This window comes from Sus scrofa, chromosome 8 (genome assembly GCF_054392235.1).
Source record: "Sus scrofa isolate SSC_HxYL_T2T_F1_AM1 chromosome 8, Sscrofa_HxYL_maternal_Yorkshire_Landrace_v2.0, whole genome shotgun sequence".
In the NCBI taxonomy this organism is placed as follows: domain Eukaryota; kingdom Metazoa; phylum Chordata; class Mammalia; order Artiodactyla; family Suidae; genus Sus; species Sus scrofa.
In genome coordinates, this window is record NC_139390.1 from 105,785,310 (window position 1) to 105,797,945 (window position 12,636).

The 12,636-nt window shown below is 34.7% G+C and overlaps 1 long non-coding RNA gene across 5 annotated transcripts in view; it reads left to right on the top strand.

Annotated features, from left to right (window-relative positions):
- LOC106504728 (uncharacterized) overlaps positions 1–12,636 on the top strand; it is a 689,957-nt gene that overhangs the window by 8,691 nt on the left and 668,630 nt on the right. For all 5 annotated transcript variants that reach the window (XR_014813074.1, XR_014813076.1, XR_014813075.1 and 2 more), the window contains exon 2: positions 7,627–7,708. This is a non-coding gene — a long non-coding RNA (uncharacterized LOC106504728). The remainder of the gene's footprint in view (positions 1–7,626; positions 7,709–12,636) is intronic.

Genomic DNA, 12,636 nt, shown 5'->3' on the forward strand with positions numbered 1-12,636 from the left:
CTCCTCTCTAATTTTGTGTTTTGCTATTTTTCTCTAGTTTTATCTTTTGTTTATTTCTGTGTTTCTTACCTGATTCTTGATTAATTAGATACTTCTATCACTTTTGCCACTACTTTGGGTGATATATGCTCTGTTTTGTCTAATTTCATTTTACTTCAAAAAATTACAAAATAGATTCTTCTGAAAGTTTAAAATAATTCAATGGAAAAAGATTTCTTGAACAAACTATTTTAAATGCATTCATTTACTGCTTAACTTACATCTTAATTTGGTGTTGCTTTTTAATTCTTTTTAAATTTTAGTCTTGTATAACATTTTTATTTCTAAAAAGGCAGTAATGTATTTGACACAGTTTGTTGCATTTGAATCTTTCTTCTACCACAAGTGTTTTATCCTGACCACTTGCATTCTACCTGAAATGTATTTTTCTGAATTTCCTTTGGAATGGTAGCCATTGGTAGAAATACTTTATACTGGCCCTGTTCTTGAAATATTTTTCTTTAAGAATAAAGTTATAAATTTGAAACTATTTTAGAGTAATTTAGACATAGTTTTTCATCATATGCCATTCTAGTGCAAATATGAAAAAAAAGGAAATTTAAATGAAGTAAATTAATTTCAGGTGCACAGTAAGTGAATCAGTTATACACATACATGTATCCATTCTTTTCTCCTCATATAGGTTATTATAGAATATTAAGTAGATTTCTTTGTGCTATACAGTAGGTTATTCTTATATATTTTGTATATAGTAGTATGTATATGTTCTTTTATTTTCTCTATGCTTAATTTTGATTATTTTCTCTGACTTGTCTTCCAGTTCACTAATGCTGTCTTTACCTGTGTCTGTCTAACTTGCTTTTAATCTCACACATTTAATTATCAGTTTAATCACTGAATTCTCATACCTTAACATTTTGGTATGTTTTGACATTAACTATCCCCCACAGATATTTTCAAGCTTGCTTTTCTATTCCTTTGAACATGTTAAACATAGTTACTGATATTTAGATATATATCTGAAGATTTCAGTATCAAAAATATTTAATCATCTGTTTATCTTTCCACTTTTATTGCTCATTTTAGCTTATTGTAAATTGCTTCCTTGTGTCATTAGTTATGTTTGAATATGAAATTGTCATTTTAATTGGCAAATTATTTGTGATACTCCTTGAGACTTAAAATTAATGTGCTCATGTAAAGAAGAGCTGATTATGCTTCTATTAGTTACTCGTGGGTTACTACTAGTCTGTGACAACTACTGCTTTCATTGAAGCTAATATGCCATGAGTATACAAGCAACAACATTTTACAAATCACTAAGTAATACTGCCAAGTAAACCATAAAAATTGCTTTCTCATCAATTTGGGTTTTTATTTAAAGCATTTTTCACACTCATATTGTTGTTATGTCATTCTTCTATAAGTGTAAAAAGGAAAGTATAAGCAAAACAAACTGAACAAAGCACTCTTCGATCTTTTTCACATTGAAAGTCCAGCCCAAAGTGGTATAGCACTTATTGAAAAAGAGCTCCATTTTAGCTCTTTACTTTTTTTTTTTCCTAACATGCAAACACTGTATGTTTGATGTTCATATATAGTGATGATTAAGTCACAAGTGCTGCCAGGCCTTTAGCAGATATGATACATATCCTAACTGCTAAATGTGAAAATGGAACCCCTGAAAAGTTGAATCATAGAATAATTAAATATGGTGAATATACTTGAGGATTTCTTTTCTATACCTTCTCAGTAATGTGATTTTCAGAGCTTCCTTGTGGCTTAAACTTCTTAGGGATGTAGTCCCCCTTCTCCATACCTCAGTCTAATCCTTGCCAAGGCAATTTTATTTTCAGATTTTTGGAGAAGGCGGGGGGTGACTATGTATATCTGGATATACAGAAAACTAGTTATCTCAACTTGAACTTAGGTTTTAGGAGCTCCAGCTTTAACAGGAGACATTTCCTATTACACTTCACACCCTCAGAGAAGCCTGGGCTTTTCCTCTTAGTTTTCACACTTTACCACACCTTTAAAATCAAAATTGGAGTTGTCTCATGGCTCAGTGTGTTAAGGATCCAGTGTTTTCACTGCTGTGGCTCTGGTTACAGCTGTGGCATGTGTCTGGCTCTGGCCCTGGAAATACCCTATGCTATAGGTGCAGCCAAAAAAAAAAAGTCAAAGCTCATATTTGTGGAGTTCCCATCATGGCTCAGTAGTTAACGCATCCAACTAGGAACCATGAAGTTGTGGGTTCAATCCCTGGCCTTGCTCAGTGGGTTAAGGATCCGGCATTGCTGTGAGCTATGGTGTAGGTTGCAGATGCAGCTTGGATCCCGCGTTGCTGTGGGTTTGGAGTAGGCCAGAGACTACAGCTCCGATTAGATCCCTAGCCTGGGAACCTCCATATGCCACAGGAGCAGCCCAAGAAATGGCAAAAAGACAAAACAAACAAACAAACAAACAAACAAACAAAAGCTCATATTTGTGAAGTTAGGACAAAAAGCTACTTCAATGTTGAGTTTACCTCTATGAGTTCTTATCTAAACTACATATAGTAATTCCTAACTACCAAGTCATGTCAGCTCTTTGATGTTTTATAAAATATTTTAAAACTTAGTGATTTTAGTGGGTTTTAGTGGTAAATAATAGCCTGACATATTACCAGAATAGGAAGTCTATTTCCATTATTTCTTCAAATATTATACTTTTTTTATTTGTTTTTCCTCCTTTGGGAAAACTTATTATTTGGTACATATCCATAAGTCAGGTATCATTAGCTTTTTTTTTTTTTTTGCTGTTTTCTGGGAAAATTCCTCAATTCAATCTTCCAACTCATTAATTTGGTCTTTAGTCATATTCAGTTGATCACTGTTTAATCTTTTGTTCTTAATATCAACCCATATTTTTGCATACCAACCATGTATTTCTACTTCACTAATTTTTAAGTGAATTTTAATTCTTATTTTATACTAAATATATCTATCTATCCATTAATTGTCTATCTGTGCTGAGGAGGGATCAAAGACCAGAACTCAGTCTGTGAGTGTAGAGTGAGGGCTGGCAAATTTTTTCTATAAAAGGAAAGATAATATACACTTTAGGGCTTGAAAGCCAGACAGTCTCTGTCACACCATTTAAACTTACCCTTGTAATGTGATCTAAAGCTGTAGATAAGACGGATATTTTGGGGTATGACCGTGTTCCAGTGAAAATTTATTTACAAAAGTAGGAACCAGGTCCAGTTTGGCCTGCAGACTGTCATTTGTTGACCATGTTTTAGAGCATAGGAAATAAGCTTGTACTGAAAACTACCAAAGGACCATTATTGATCCCCATTTGTATTTTTTTAAACATATATATGTATACATGTATAAAGTCGGGATTTTGAATATGATTCAAAATTTCTCTGTTTTACAACAACTGCATTTCTTTTCTTTTTACCTTAGGACTGTTTGTAATCTTAAATTTTAAACTTTGAGGTATGGTATGATTGGGAAGTGAGGATCACCTTAAATTGTAGTCTGTAGTCTAGAGGGATTTTAGAGAGTAGGAAGGGATATTCAGTTGCCTAAGGGCAAGTGGTCAGAATGCACTTATTTCATGAGATCACTTGGCCCCTGCTGCCAATTTCTGCAGAGCAACAGGCAGGAATAGCCTCAAGGCAATATAGGGTAAAAGCAGAAGCTATTTTTTTCTAAACATTTATTCTTTCTAGTTGTTATAAAATTTCTCTAGCCATTTGGTACTTAGCTTTCCTTTTGCCATTATCTGTACCTCCTTTTTATATTATATGTTAAAATTATATAATATGTTTATCAATTTTTTTTCTGGCTAGGGTTCAATTTCCAAGGATTATGGAACCCCCAGTGTACGTAAATAAATCTGAAACTACATTATGGAAACTAAAATCGTATTTTTTAACATCACACTTATGGGAGAAACAAAATGAAGGGTTAGCTTTAAAATCCTTCATAATATGGTACATGTGAGTATGTGAGCAAAGCCACTGGAATGGAAATTGCTTATACTAAATGTGAGAGTAGGTTTGTGAATATTGTGGCATTTGCCACAAACTTGTAATTACCTACCATAATTTGGAGAAACTGCTCAGTCCAACAACTGTTTGTGACAATCTACTCTTTTGTTAAAAAATATATAACATGGAAGAGTTGGTCATATTTTAATCTTTATTAGGTGTAAGTACACAATTTACCTCAAACTAAAAACACATTAATATGGGTAATAATGAATGCATTAACATTAAAATGAATCTGACATTGAATTTCATGCTAGAATATGAAGAGAAATAAGAAAATAGATACTATACACACACACACACACACATACATATATATGTTTATATATTTGTCATGTTGGACAAGTGTTAAGTAAAATGATGTGATATTCAGTCTGGGTTTTAACATTTGACTTTTAACATTTGAAAATAAGGAACAATTTGAACTGTAACTTCCATCATCAACTGATGTATGGGGAATTTGGAGAATCCTACCAGAAGAGTTGATTCTAAGAAAATGAATAATCTTACCCACAGCTAACATTTTATTTTCTATTTTAACTTTATCAAGATGATGAAATATAGATTACAAGACATCCTTATTTTGTATTATGCTAGATGAGCATTCCTTAGCTATTATAATTTTTTATAAATATTTTTTCATTGGGGAGTTCCCACTGTGGCACAACAGGATTGGCAGCTTCTTGGAAGCTCTGGGCACAGGTTTGATCCCTGGCTGGGCACAGTGGGTTAGAGATGTAGCTTTGAAGCAGCTGTGGCTTAGGCAGCAACTGTGGCTCGGATTTGATCCCTGGCCCAGGAACTCCATATGCTGCAGGGCGGCCAATAAAAGAAAAAAATTGTTTTATTGGATGAATAATACTTTGTTCTATGAATAGGCCAAATATTATTAATTATTCCTCAGTGTTGCCCTTCGGGATTTTTCTAGGGAATTTTGGTATTAAAATTCCTGCTTTAATAAACATCACTTACTCCTCAAAATTTATTGAAAAGTAACTACGTGTCAGGTACTTTAAAAGCTACAGAGAGAGACTGGTGAATAAGACACAGCTTCTGCCATGTTTAGTCAAAGTAGAGAATTTTTTTTAAAGAATTTAAACTTTTATTGACCCTTATTATTGCCAAGTTGCCTTCCAGAAATAATGTACCATTTTATAACTGAAACCAAAGTATATCAGAGTTCTCCTCCAAGCACAACAAAGAAGTACATTTAAATATGACGTCTTAAATCCTGGTCTCTTTAAAGGGAATTAAAAGGTGTCTTCATTTAACATGTATTCCTATAATGTTTTTCATAATTTGCTATTCATTTTGCTTTATAAAATAAATTACTCATATTTGTGGTAAGTTTACACATTTGGGGTCTCATATATTTTTGGGTTGTTGCTGCTCTTGTGAAATCCATTTGTTTTTCTTTATAAGCACCTACCTTTCTTTTATATATATTTTCTGCTTTATCAAGAAACTAAATAAGCATGCATAAAACTTTAATTCTAATTTCTTCTTGGCTCTTCCTTCTACTTCTTGGTCCTAATTATGTTGTATCAATGGACATAGTACCACTAGGGCAGGGAAAATAAATTATTTTTTCTTCTGAATCTAGCATGATGCCTGAAATTGAGATAGTATTCAACAATGTCTGCTCAATTTCATCCCACATAGTAGGTCTACAATTAAATATATATATATAATCTTGGAAAGCAATAATAAATGGTTTGATGCTGCAGTCTAAAACATTGTTTTCTAAAATGTAAAATTTGGTACTCAAAGATGATTCTAGGGGGCTCAGAAGAGAATACTTAACAGTAAAAACAAAAACAAACAAAAAAAACCCCATGAGAAATGTTAAAAAAAAAAAAAATCAAACACTATGGTAAGTGTTGTGGCTTAACATTCATTTTCTGCTCAAACCTTTCAGCCTGTCTCTGCCTCTACTGTGCATTGTTCTAGAAACTCTTTTTTTTTTTTTTTTTTTTTTTTTTGCTTTTTAGAGCTGCACCTGAGGCATATGGAAGTTCCCAGGCTAGAGGTCAAAAAGGAGCTACAGCTGCCAGCCTACGTCATTGCCACAACAATGCAGGATCCAAGGTGCATCTGCCACGTACACCACAGCTCACAGCAATGCCAGATCCCCAACCCACTGAGTAAGGCCAGGGATCAAACCCAAATCCTCATGGATAGTAGTTGGATTTGTTTCTGCTGCACCACAAGAGGAACAGACACTGTCTTATCCACAGTTCTGTGTGCAGTGATCCTCTATTTAAATGCAAGCATTTGTTAGGTAACATAGGCAGAGACCCTCTTCATTTTAGCTCTTTCTCTGCCAGCCAGCACAGTCATGGAGGTAGGTCCACATTAGTGTATCAGTGTCAAGTCCATGTGTGTAGAGGAACAACAATTATATCATTTGAAGCTGCTACAAATTCCTAACCCTTGGATCACGGTTACTTCGGTGTCTTGATGAAGTTAACTTTTCCAGTGGTGGCCTCCTCTTTTCCTTGCTGATTGTGGCAGAAGTCACAGTGCCCATGGTGGGGCACTTCTGTTTCTATCACCATCACCCCCCAATAATTCTGACAGCACCTAATTCCCTAAGTGTTCTTGAAAGAACTGGGGTGCTTAATAGTTCCTGTAAATGGCTGCTGATAAAATTTTTACAGGTGATAAAAATTATTTGACTTTCATTTCTCTTGCAAGTAAAGGAGAGATTCTATGGTTGCTATCAGAATGTCTCCTATTTAACATCTTCCTTTTGAATAGAGAGTGGTCTAGGTGAATAGTCACATTTAACAAGCGTTAATTCATGGTGATTTGATTAACACAGCACTATTTGGATACAATATAGATTCTCTTCAATAAAGAAGATTAAAATCTAAAATGAGTCAGAAGTAGTGAACCCAATATAATTGGAATAAAGCAAAAAAAAAATCAGAACTTGGCATATACTAAAAGACAAAGGAAAAATAACAGGATCTCAGCGGTCCTTAAGCATTTTGATATTTTATGGTACTCAAAGCCCTTATTAAAAGAAAGAGTGCATTATCTGTACTATTTAGTTGGAATATTCCAGATGTCTCTAGTCTTTATAAACATATCACAACATCTTAATTCTTTGTTTATTTGAATTACTCCTTAGTCATGTCTCTTTTTCATTCCATTCTTAATTACTGAGTCTGTGATTAAAAATGGCAAACATGTGTTTTGAGAGAAACTAAGCTGTGATTTGGGCTGTGGGTAGTAATTTCGGAGTGGGAGAACATGTTAACCCCTTCCCTTCCACCCTACTCATGAACTTCAAACACAAGGAAACACTAAATACAAAATAAAGAAGCAAAACATAGAAAAATGAACTACTTTTCAGTTCAAATACTTTGTATGGTGATACCAAGGAGAAGTTTCTGAAGAAACAAATAAAAATGACTGTTTAATATTTACAAAACAATGTTCAGCTAAAATAACATAGGCAGCCACAGATAGGGTATTACGGTGGTTAAGACTCTTAATTTTTGCTCTTAAAGAAAGATTAGTTTTAGAATCTGACAATCAGTGGATCCAGTCCTACTGACTCTGCTTCCTCCTCTCTGCAGGGTCAAGTGCAAGTCATTTCAATATCTCACAGTTGACAGCTCCCATTTGTAAAAGGAGGACAATCAAGGCCACGTGGAAAATGTAAGTTAATTATCATCTGTCAGCATATGAGACCCACTTTAATAAGAAAAAGTTCTAGGTATATTTAAATCCTGTTAATTATGTTTATACTGGGGAAAATTTGAATATATACTTTCAATTTTCATGGAAGGGAAACAGTTTTATTCACTTAAAAACAGCATTGCATGGATATATGTGTAGAATTTCAAGAATAATGGTAAATTTCTAAAAACTTCGGAGAAAAATAAAAATATAAAATAAATACATTGAAATATTTATTGTTAAGTCCAATGCTATAATATGATTGCGTTGAAAGAAAATACTAATATTGTATTATTTTTTAAAAAATCAGAATAAATTCAATGGAGTAGATTTAGACAAAACCATATGTTAAAATTGAGTTCAAAGCAAATAAGCCATATAAAGTTGAAACAGAGCCTATGTAACTAGTCAATAGTAACATAAAAATATTTCAGAAAATCTAAGTTTTATTGGTTCCAAATTAAAAAAAAATACATTTGAATAAATCTTAATGTCATGTCAGTACTTTCAGGAGAACCAAATATGTTCCTGAATATTACTAAATTGCAACCACAATAGTACCCTAAAATCCTATTGCTTGGTTTTGGAGGGAATCTATATATTAAATTTGAACAATATATTATGAATATGTTTCATTGCTCTTGATTCAGGAAATTGGTGTTAAAGCAATAGTCCAAAATTTTTCTGTTCCCTATTGGATCTGTGACATGTTATTTTTTTCTTTTTAAAAAAATCCATGATTTGAAATAAGCACCCTTGTTTTGATAACTTGTATTTCATCTTTGCCTGTTGAAGGGTACACTGTTATTGTTGCCTCATTGCAAACTACTTGCAAATGGCAAATGTCTATTTTTCATCCTCTTTTTAATGATTATACTTATTATGTAATTAAAAAACTCGACATTAAATTGATGCTCTTAAGAAGGTTGGGATGTTAAGTTGTGGCTCAGCAGCAAAGAACCCTACTAGTTTCCTTGAGGATGCATGTTCGATCCCTGGCCTTGCTCAGTGAGTTAAGGATCCAGCATTGCTGTGAGCTGCAGTGTAGGTCACAGACACGGCTCAGATGCCAGGTTGCTGTGGCTGTACCTGTGGCGCAGGCCAGCTCCGATTTGACCCCTAGCCTGGGAACTTCCATATGCCTCAGCACCAGAGGGTGCAGTACTAAAAAGAAGGTTGAATAAGATGATGTAATGCCATTCTGATTTATAGCCAGTTGTCTATGTCTTTAATAATTTTGCCAAAATTTGTTATAATTTTGCTCACTTTGAGCATTCTGTGTTATTAATAGCACAGTTTTGTGCTCTGTGAATTCTAATCCTTACAGTCCACCAGATGTTTCTTAGAATTAAGTGCTTTCTTTTTATCTGTCCTGGAGGTATATTATGATTTTCAGATTGATTGAGTGCTTGATTGATTGATTTAATAACTGATGATGAGAACTGAATCTTCCATGCTGGAAAGTAAACTCAGTAAGATAGTGCCTATAAAGTGCTTGGTGAAAAGAAGAGTTTAATAAGTGTTAGGTGTTTTTCCTACTCCTGAGCCAAAATTCAATAGGAGTACAAATAAATAAAATCAATCGCAGGAGTTAGTTATGTTCATTCTTTAAATTAAAAAGGACCTGGTAAAATCTGTATATTCGATCACCTTCTGCTTAACTTGGTAATACTACAAAGTTAAGGGCCTAAAACAGCAGATGTTTATTTCCTCACAGTTTCTCTGGGTCAAGAATCTGGGCACAGCTTAGCCGAGTCCTCTGCCTCAGGGTCTCTCAAAGTTGCAATCAACGTGTTGGCCAAGTGGTGATCTCATGTGAGACGCAACTGAGGAGGAACAGGCTTCCTAACTCACAGTGTTATTGGCAGAATTCATTCCCCTGTAGTTTGCCAGACTGAGGACCTCAGTGTCCTGCTTGCTTTGAGATAGAGGCTGCCCTCAGCTCCTTGCTATTTGATCTTCTCTACATGAAAACTCACAATATAGCAGTTTGCATTTCCAAGTATAGAAAAAGGAGTCTCTTAGCAAGATACATCACAATCTTCTGTAATATATACACATAATCTAATACATCATGTCATCTTTGATTAGAAGCCATTCATAAGCCCCACCTACACTGGAGGGGAGGGTACCAGACAAGGCATGAATACCAGGGGGCATGGATGATGGGGGCCACCCTGGAGTCTGCTGCCACTCCATGAGAACAAAAATTATAAAGCAGTGGCTGTATTTCATTGTTTAAATTCATTGCTTCCTTCCTACTGCCTTATGTAGTGAAAGGCAGCTTTTTCTAATAAAAAAATTTGAGAAAAGCTCTATTGTAATTTTTTAAGTACTATAACAATGGACAGAGATAATATCTTGGTGTTGCATAACAGTCTTAGCATTCACATGTATTAATATTTGTGAATATTGTTACTTGAGACTAGAAAATGGATGGTAGAACTGTTATAAATTTCAAGATTATAACTCTTAGAGTTTAGGTTCTAAGTGAAGCCTTAATGATAGTATCCTAATTTATATTTGTTGTTTTTTTTTTCACATTTTTATATTTTTTTAAAAAATTTTGCTGGGGTATAGTTGATTTACAATGTTGTATTAGCTTTAGGTTTATGGCAAAGTGAATCAAATATATATACACACACACACACATATCTATTCTTATTTTCCCATATAGAGTGTTAGAGAACATTGAGTAAACCTCCCTGTGCTATATAGTAGCTCTCTGCTAGTTATCTCCCCTTTTTATAGTAGCATGCATGTGCCAACTCCATCCTTCTATCTTCCCCACAGTTTCCGCTTTAGTAACCCTAAGTTTGATTTCAAAATCTTTGAGTCTGTTTCTGTCCTATAAACAAGTTCTTCTGAATCATTTTTAAAATAGGTCCTGCATGTAAATGAAAGACTACAATATTTGTCTTTCTCTGCCTGGCTTATTTCACTTAATATGATAATCTCTATGTCCATCCATGTTGCTGCAAAATGTATTGTTTCATGCTTTTTTATGGCTGAGTAATATTCCATTGTATATATGTACCACATCTTCTTTATCCAGTCCTCTGTTGATGGACAGTTTGGTTGCTTTCATATCTTGGCTAATGTAAACAGTGCTTCAATGAACATAGGGGTGCATGTATCTTTTTGAATTACAGTTTTCTCTGTACAAATGCCCAGGAGTGGGTTTGCTGGGTCATATGGTAATTCTATATTTAGTTTTTTGGGGAACTTCCATACTGTTCTCCATAGTGGTTGTACCAATTTACATTACCACTGATAGTGTAAGAGTGTTCACTTTTTTCCCTACTCTCTCCAGCATTTATTATTTGTAGACTTTTTGATGATGGCCATTTTGACTGGTGTGAGGTAATAACTCATGGTAGTTTGATATGCATTTCTCTAATGATTAGCAATGTTGAGCATCTTTGCATGTATTTTTGGGCTCTTTGTTTTCTTTGGAAAAGTGTCTAATTAGACCTTCTGCCCACTTTTTGATTGGGCTGGGTTTTTTTTTTATTATTATTTAAAGAGGCGTGAGATGTTTGTATATTTCAGAGATCAATCCCTGTTGACTGCTTTGTTTGCAAAGATTTTCTCCCATTCTGTGGGTTATTTTCCTTTTTTTTATGGTTTTCTTCGCTGTGCAGAAACTTTAAGGTTTAACTAGGTCCCATTTGCTTATTTTGTTTTTATTTTCATTAGGGGATGGATTAAAAAAAATATTGCTGCGATTTATGTCAAAGAGTGGGGGGGGGGTTTTGGCCACACCTGTGGCATGTGGAAATTCCCAGGCCAGGGACTGAACTCATGCCACAGCAGTGATCCCGACTGCTACAGTGACAATGCTGGATGCTTAACCCACTGTGCCACAAGGGAACTCCCTGGTATGTATTTATGGATGACTTCAATACTCACCCCCTTCCAACTTTGGCCACTATTTTAAATAATGTTCTAAGTGAAAAATAATTCATATTGGATGTTATGGTGAGTAGGGGAGGGATCAGCTGCTAATTGCACTGTGGCCAGGACAGTCAAGTGCAAAGAGCACTGTACTGAAGTTATCAAGATGAATGGCATCACAGGTCAACCAGAAAACAGATGCCAAAGATGAATGTCATTGGTGACACAGATCATTTCTTGAAAAACAAGTTATGAACCATTTTATGGAACATGTTTACAAGCACAGTGTGCATAAGATCTGGTGGTCAAGAGAACATTTTCACAGGGGACATACAAACCAGAACTCCATACACAGCTTGAAAATACAGCTGCCTTCTATTCTCAAAATTGCTTTGCTCATAACTAAGATGGTACCTCCTGCCCCAGCATTAAGCAAATGACACGCATGCTTCTTACAGACCCTTCTCCCTGGAATATTCTCTTCTTGCAGTATTTACCTTGATTGTCAGAAATTACTTGGTGTCTATGAGTTGCCGTCTTATAGCTCTTCATTAATGCGGTTCAAAGTAATTTTCATACGGCAGTGATTTTACCAAATGGCATATATTTAACGCTATAATCATTATCACTGATAATTCTCCAAACAATGACTGTCCATGATGGGGAATGACATTTTTATCTTTTACCCACTAGACAATCCCCACTTAGGTTGATTGTATGTACAGAGAGCATTTGCAAAATGAAAGTGGAACCATAAACATAGCTGTTGAGTATTTATGTATCCATAGAGGGTTGAAACAGCAAGCATCCGAAAACCAAAAGCTGTAGTACTGTATACAAAGATATTTAGCTTTATGAAAGAAATATCCTTGACAGTGTTAGAATGTGCACTGTGTGTTTGTAAATGAGCTCATAGAGAAGATGCTATCTGATAAAAAGAAGCCTGGTGAACACCGCCATAAAAGTCTTCAGGTTACAGAACCCCAGTGTTTAAACTCCAGTATGTAAAG